This window comes from Wolffia australiana, chromosome 2 (assembly GCF_029677425.1).
Source record: "Wolffia australiana isolate 7733 chromosome 2, ASM2967742v1".
Lineage (NCBI taxonomy): Eukaryota > Viridiplantae > Streptophyta > Magnoliopsida > Alismatales > Araceae > Wolffia > Wolffia australiana.
The window spans coordinates 25,875,759-25,884,011 of record NC_135836.1 but is presented as its reverse complement, the minus strand read 5'-3'; positions in this window follow the sequence as shown (position 1 = coordinate 25,884,011).

The following is an 8,253-nucleotide window of genomic DNA, read 5'->3' as shown; positions in this document are numbered from 1 at the left end:
AACTTCCTCTTCAGGCCTTGACTGCTTGGTACTGATGGTGCCTCAGCGCGCTCTTGGCGCAGCTTGTTCCCTTCCACGGGTCTGTCCTCTGTTTTGGCGGGTCTAGAGGGGCGGAGCTCCATTCCTTTCACGACCTTGTAGGGAGAGTTTAGGTCTCTCCATTGTCTGCGGATTATGGACACAAATTGGCCCACATATTCCCTCAAATTTCCCGTCATCTTGAGGTTTTCAAGTTCTCCCCTCACAATCCACACCGTGTTGTGCGGCATGAAGCTTTCCTTTATCTCCCGCACAAACTCTTTGTATGTCGGAGGTGGCCAATTTCCACACTCTTCCCTCTGTCACCACCACGACTTCGCCTCATCTGTGAGGAAGCAGCTAGCCTGTAGTACTTTTTTTTCATCTGAGAGTTGTCTTTTACCAAAATACCGGTCGTAGTCGTATAGGAAATCCGCCACTACATCTTCCCTGCGAGAACCGTCAAACTGCGGTTCCGGGAGTGAGTGCTTCTCCCCGTCGTCACTGTTGGGATGACTGCTGGTACCTTCCTTCAGCCTTTCCATCTTGAGCTTTAGTGTCAAGACCATCTCGGTCAGCTGCCAGATGGTGTCTTCGTGTTGTCTATTAGTTTCATTGAGGACGTCATGCCTCTAGCAGGTCTCCACCCCCAAGTCTTTTATATCTGACTGCAGCTTGTCCTAGTTCTAATCGACATGGGTCTTCAAACCCATCACATTCTTGGGAAGTAGGCGATTAGTCAGCCTCTACTCCTCCTTCTACCGTCTCTCATCACACAACTACGCGCGAAATGACTCCATCTCCTCAACCACGGTCACAAGCACAGGGGGAGGTGATCCAACATGGCTCTAATACCAGTAGTCACACAGTCCAATATCGAGCTAGTACTCTTGCTTGAATCTGGCGTGTGCCGGCCTCAGTGTTCAGGGCGAAACACTGAGCAGCCTTGATCTCTTGCAGTGGAAGCTTTTGCGATTGCTTAAGATCGCATAGAAGGGGTTAGAGGAGATGGTGGTGCTCAGCACCGTAAGGGAATAGGGTCATTGCATTAATACCATTCAAGGTACATCATCATTGGGGATCATTAAATAGGGGAAGACGAGGGGTGATACAACGAACGAGACGAGGCGCTTTGCGCTGAGGTAATGTAACCACACCGCCTCAGGGCCGCCTCTCCGCGCACGCGCGCCCGCTCTACCGCTACACAAGTGCGCCGGGCCGGGCGCCGCGCCCCCGCGGGCCTGGTGATCACACACGCCACCCCTGCCTTGACGATTGCACTCGCCACCAGCACCCGTGTCAACACTCTAGCGCGTAGCCCACACCACCGCATTTGGCACCCTCGAGCTGGGCCCTACGCGCCCAGCACTACCTGTAGGAGCGCAACGTTCCATCTGTGTCGTCCCGGTGCTCTCTGTGCCGTCCTGGTATCGCTACCCATGATGACTCAGTCCTTAGAATATCGTGAGCCAAATTACACAGACACACCCTCCCAGTAAGCACGCAAGCCTTTGGGCAGGGAATGCCGCCTGGTCAGGGGCCTAACATCATCTCACACGTGTTTGATGTGAATAAAGTTGATGAATGTGTATACCATACGTTCAGTGGGAGTAAATCTATATTTCTGGTTTTGTATGTAGATGACATTTTGCCTGCATGTAATGATATAGGGCTGATGTGTGAAACCAAAATTTTCTTATCAAGGAATTTTGAGATGATGGTTCTCGGTGAAGCCCCCTTTGTTCTAGGCATATGGATACACCATGTTCGTACTCATAATATCCTCCAATTGTCACAAAAAGGTCTACATTTAGAAAATCCTCAAAAGATTTGGCATGCAAAATTGCAAACCAGGAAACACCCGTGTTGCTAAGGAGATAAATTTTATCTCAATCAATGCCCTAAAAATGTGTTTGAAGCAAAAAAAAGGCAGAAATTCTTTATGCATCAGGAACTGGAATTATTATGTATGCCCAAGTTTGTAGGCGTCAGATATTGCATACATACTTGGATTGCTGCGGATATAGTTGAGCAATCCAGGAATGGATCACTGGATAACGAGAAAAAGGATCATGCGCTATTTGCAAAGAACTAAAGAGAGACAAAGACTCCCTCTGGCAGTTAGTGCCCACTGTGAACTGATTGAATTATGTAGGAAGAGAGTTGAGAGCCATATAGACAATATATTCCTCAGGCACTTCCAATTATAAAGCCTGAAGTAGGGAACAAATGTGAGATATTTTAATTATGTACTCTCTTATGTTGCCTTTACCTTTATACCTCATGGTAGTTAGGCAATTAATAAGGGTACTAATCTCAGCTCTATCACTTTTGCAATACATCTTTTCAAGTTCTTGAAAAGAAATTTTGCTTCAGTTGCCTTTTTAGCTATCGTATCCCTCAATGATTCAGGAATGGTGCACTTTATGACCATCAAACTCATGCAATTTGATCTTTCCCATTTATCATAGACATTATTTTTCTCAACCGGGGACGAGTCTTTGATGCCCTTTGGTTGATCATTCCTCATGCATAGTCGAGGTCCATTACACCGACATAAAGTGTCACAAACTCCTTCCATTTATTAAAATTGGAGCGATCGAGCATTGGAATGGAATTTACATTCATATAAATGTTGAAACTGAATTTGAACCTAAAAAAAGAATTAAACATACTCACATAAGAATAATAATAATTAGGCATAATTCAAAAAAAATTATATTCCTCGTCTCAAGCGATCTAGTACAACATCATTATTCGTCTTTGGATGATATATTGACTTGTAAGTAATCCTCTTGGCATAATAGTAAAATCTGAATGATAAAATGACATTCAAAGAAACTTCCTTTTGGCTGATTCAATGATGTCATTATAACTTAATAGTCGTCAAATTTACTATTTCTAATATGAGTATCATTTGGCCAGATACTCATTTTCCTATGGGACAGTGAGTATTTGTATAAATAACATCACATAATGTGTCTTAGTATTATAAATTGACATGCTTTCATAATCAGATATTGTCAATTCAACATCTCAATTAAAAGTCTCTTTACATGAATAAATACCAGACTAATACCACCATTTTAATTAGCCACATGTGCACTCGATTTGGCCAAACACCTATTTTCCTTTGGGCCAATAAGTGTCTGCATAGAAATAAGGCACATTATAATCTTGATTTATTCATTATGTGATGATATGTCATCTTTTGATGATATATTTATTTCTAAGTAGATTATATACACCAAAAAGGGTATCAAGCGCACAATAATTCTCATTCACCCATTCCAACATATCCAATTCATCAATCAAACAATGCAAATAGAAATTGCATATTGAATTCAGACTAAAAAATGGTTCTTTCGCATAAATAAATAATTAAAATGGCTGAGAATATCATGATTTATTCATATTGAGCTACCCATTTATAATATTTTCATATTCCTTAATGGGCCATTTGCTCGTTCAAGTTTTTGGACTTAAATGGGCAGTCATACTGGCATTTCAGAATATTGGGCTCTCAAAAGAATTACAATACAACCCATATCCCTTTGAAAAAAGTGAAACTGGCCTATTGGCCCTCTTTTTAAAATCGGATTTCGGGGGGTGACTTTAAGTGACCACTCACCCCATCCCTGAGTGAGCGGGTCGTTAAAGTGACCTCCCCCTTTTTATAATTTTGTGCCATGACCGCTCACTCCAATGGTTGGTCAATTTGACTTGGGTCAAACTTCACTTAAATTGACCGATCACCACCCCTTTTTTTAATTAATATTTATTCTTCCTCTTCTTTGGGAGATAATTTTTAAAAAATTGTCGCCCTCTCATGCCACTCGGAGGCAGACTTTCCTCGTGGTCCCGCCGTCACCAGCCTTGGGCTGTTGCTTTCACTGTAGCCATTCTGAGTGGAATGCCACCATCAAGGCATACGTCGTATTCGTAATTTGTCATTTAAAAAACCCCAATGTATCGAGAACTAGAGGAACCGAACCACTGATATTTTTTCACAATGTTCAAATGACTTATGAATACGAGTTGAACATAAGCCACCCAAAAGACAATTTCAATGTCAATGTTTGACAAAAAGCAAAGCACTAGGATTAAGGTTCGCCATTTTTTATCAAATTTCGGTAAAATCGGACCGAAACGATACAGTTGGTTTGGGTTTCATGGCTTTATCGATAGTTCGGTAAAGGTTTCAGTTCGAACCACCAACAGGACCGAAACCGAGCCAAAAGAGAAAGAAGCAAAAATATTACATATTTTTAGTTGCAACCATGGGGGCTCAAACCCAGGTCTACACCCTCCAGCGCTCATAGCCGTTAGCCAATTTAGCCACGAAACGTTTATGAAAACGAAAAATAAATATAGTATATATTTGCAGACAAATATATTTATTAAAATGTATAATCATGGAAAATTAAATTTTAAAAAAAAACTTTGTCCCTTTTGAATTTTTGAAATAGAAAACCCTTAACACTCTTACATGAATCTTCTTTGATTATGTGGTGAATCAATGGTGAAAATGTTTAAATTACATTCTAAAATTGATTGATTCACTTGTCAAGATTTTAATTGTTTAACTTTGATCATGATTTTTAGTTGGTATTCATGACCAAACTATAGGTTTTATCGAACTGAACCGATCTTTGACCGAACCGAGACCATACCGAAGTTTAGGTATAGGTTTAGGTTTTTGCAAATAAACGGTACCGAGCCCGACACTGTCATTCCCTAACTATGATTAACTTGAAGTGATTTCTATCAACGAATGCTCTGATACCAATTGATAGAAAATTCTTCAATGGAAGCATATTGGTGTCCATCTTCTTGGATAGCTTGAAGTGGATCTTCCAGATCAATGTAGGGGAGACTTAATCTTCTTTAGGAAATGAGGGGTGGAGGGTCTCACATCCTTACATAATCCAGTCACCACAACCATTCTTTTATAGGCCTTTATGGGCACATCAATTTACAAAACCACCCATTACGGTTATGTAACTGGCCTGGTTTCTACACATATGTGCAACCATCGCAACATGATCATATTATGCCTCAATCCCGACCTTATAAAACCACGCTAAATAGGATTAATATTTGTAACAATAACCATGATATACAGTACAATGTTTTGTAAGCCCACATTGAGATCCAACAGTTGTTTCTAGCTCTATCATCGGTGGCATTCTTCATCGTTGTCAATGGATAGCATTCCCATGATTGATGGTCAACAGCTGTTACTAGCTCTATCATCGGTGGCATTCTTCATCGTTGTCAATGGATAGCATTCCCATCATTGATGGTCAATACCCTTATCATCAACGATGGTCATTCAACTGTCTACGGTCGTCCCTGCCTTCATCTTTGTTGTCCTTGTTCTCATCAGCCGATGGCTGTTGTCGCCATTGTTGATGGTAGGGATTGCAAAATGGATTGATAGAACTGGAATCTCATTCATTCAAATGAGAAGATCAATGTGAATTCCATCAAATCCAATAGGTTGATCACATTAACCAATCCAATCAAAATGTCATGATCAGATAACCTGGATGGATTTAATTTGAACTGCCTGATTTGGATTAGATATGGTCAAATTGTTTGAATTTATTAGAAAATAGATATGTATAACAAATAAAATGAGGGAGACAGATAGAGACAGATATAGAGAGACATAAAGAGAGAATGAGTGACAGATAGAACATGAGAGAAGGAGCATGAGAAAATGAGAGGCATCGAGAAATAATAGGTGAGAGAGAGAGATTTAGAGAGACATAGCGAGAGAATGAGTGTAAGAGAGAATGAGAGAGTGTCGAATAGAAAACAAGAGACAGAGAAAATAATGAGAGATAGAATGAGCGAGTATGACTGAGAGAAGGAGAGAGAAAGCAATAGATAAAGAGAGAAAGAGAGAGCCATGGATTAAGAGAGAGAGAGCCAGAGGGAGAAAGATGATAAGTGAGAGAGAGTACCTAAAGGGAGAAAATAAGAGAGAGAGCACGGAAGAGAGAGAGAGAGAGAGAGAGAGAGAGAGAGAGAGAGAGAGAGAGAGAGAGAGAGAGAGAGAGAGAGAGAGAGAGAGAGAGAGAGAGAGAGAGAGAGAGAGAGAGAGAGAGAGAGAGAGAGAGAGAGAGAGAGAGAGAGAGAGAGAGAGAGAGAGAGAGAGAGAGAGAGAGAGAGAGAGAGAGAGAGAGAGAGAGAAATCTAGAGAGAATGAGAGAGTGAGAGAGACAATAGACAAAGGAGAGAAAAAGAGAGAACGAATGAGCAAGAGTGAGCTAGTAACAGGACGGGGAGACAAGGAAAGCGAGAGCAACAAGAGAGGGAGGCAGGGAGAGAGCAACAAGAGAGAAACAAATATAGGGAGATAGAGAGCAACAAGAGAGGGAAACAGGGACAGAAAGCAGAAATTGAGTGAGAGAGAAAGAGAGAGTGAAGGAACAACAAGAGAGAAAGATAAACAAGTGCGGTAGAGAAACAAAAGAGAGAGAGAGAGAGAACAAGCTAGAGAGATAGCGCAAGTGAGAGAATCAGATAGAGTTGACAAATGTCAGTGTTAAATCCCTACTCCATCGACTTAGTTTCCTTTTATAGGATTAAATTAAATTCGAATCACCCTTAGGGAGTGCCTAATTAATATTATTTTGTGTTAATTTATCAATTTCACAAATTCCATTTTTGTGTCCCACATCATCATCGCCCTCATTAATGGTGGCTATAATCCTCATTGTCCACTGTCATCATCGTCTAGATTTTAGCCATCCTCACTGAAAATGATAGTCGTGCTCCTTAATCCTTATTTCCACCCAAGGTCATCTCTTAATTTATTTTTCAAATATTTAAAAACAATTACATATGTCAAAACATCATCTGTGATCCTTAATCATGCATTCCATCATTTCCATTGTTAACCCTCAGTCATTTGTGACGGATGAGTAATGACAAATGAGTGAAATCATTTAGTTAATTTATCTTTCTCTAGCCAATGATGTGTGAGGAAATTGGATGCAGAGGATGATGGCCCATCATACGTCCAAAAAGTCTACTACCACACAGATTAAGGAGAGAGAAAATTGAATAAGGGAAAATGATTCAATTTCAAACAGTGATATCTAATGATTTGAAAAGAATTTTGGGTTGAAGTTTTCACTTTGGCTTCATCTTTGTCTCTATATACATCCATGGGCATAGACATATGAATAGGTTATCGGTTTTGAAAAAAACAGCACCATCAGAGTTTGTTTCTAATTGCAGTTAGAAAACACTGTTTTGCTCATTGAAAAATGTATTTTTGTCTATTCTCATGTTTTGAGGCTAAAGGATTGTGAAGTAACAATGTCATCAAAATGATAAGATCTGGATCACTTGGCCCACTCTATTTACTGGCATACAGACATGTGCCGCCACCTCCACCACTATTCATATTATAAAACTTATCTGCTTACTCCACTGATGTCATTGCTATCCACTCTCAACCAACAATATGGAAGTACTTGATAATTTAATTAATTCGGACCAGTTAGAGTCTCTCACAAGAAAATTCTGTAAAATTTCTGAATAATACAAAAAAAAAGATAAATTAGATTAAATAAGATAAACAAATTCTCACTATGCTAGACTTATTTTGAATTTATTCTCACTGGTTTTATTTTCTAAAAGTATATTTCAATATTTAAAAATGTATTAAAAATCCTAAGAAATAGAAGTCAATATCAATATTTACTTAATTCAATATTTGTTCCATATGGATCCTACTTTAACCCCCTATATACTAGTATGGAAAAGTATAGAGGTATGTTTTATAAACCATAAGCGTGAAACATCATAATTAACCCCGATTTTTAGTTTAACAACATATCCATGTGATCTTTAGAAAATTGGATCTTCCCATCATCCATTCAAATTATGCTGCTAAAAATCTGATTTCGAAACCATCTATCATTAGCAAAACTGAATGTTGGGAAAAACAAAAAAAGATAGGGGACGGCACTGTATAATGGTGGGTATTAAAAAAAGGCATCAACTCTATGTATATTATTTGGGAAAATTTCATAAAAGTCCCTTAGAAATTTTGGAGAATTCTCATCCCTATAATTTCTTTACAAAGTCCATAAACATAGAGTATATCCACAACATCTGAAAGTTTTGTGTGTGAACCTCTAGTCCATATATATTGCACAAGTTGATACCTCGAACAACCCAATAACCTTCATTGAAAATATCAATAGATTAATC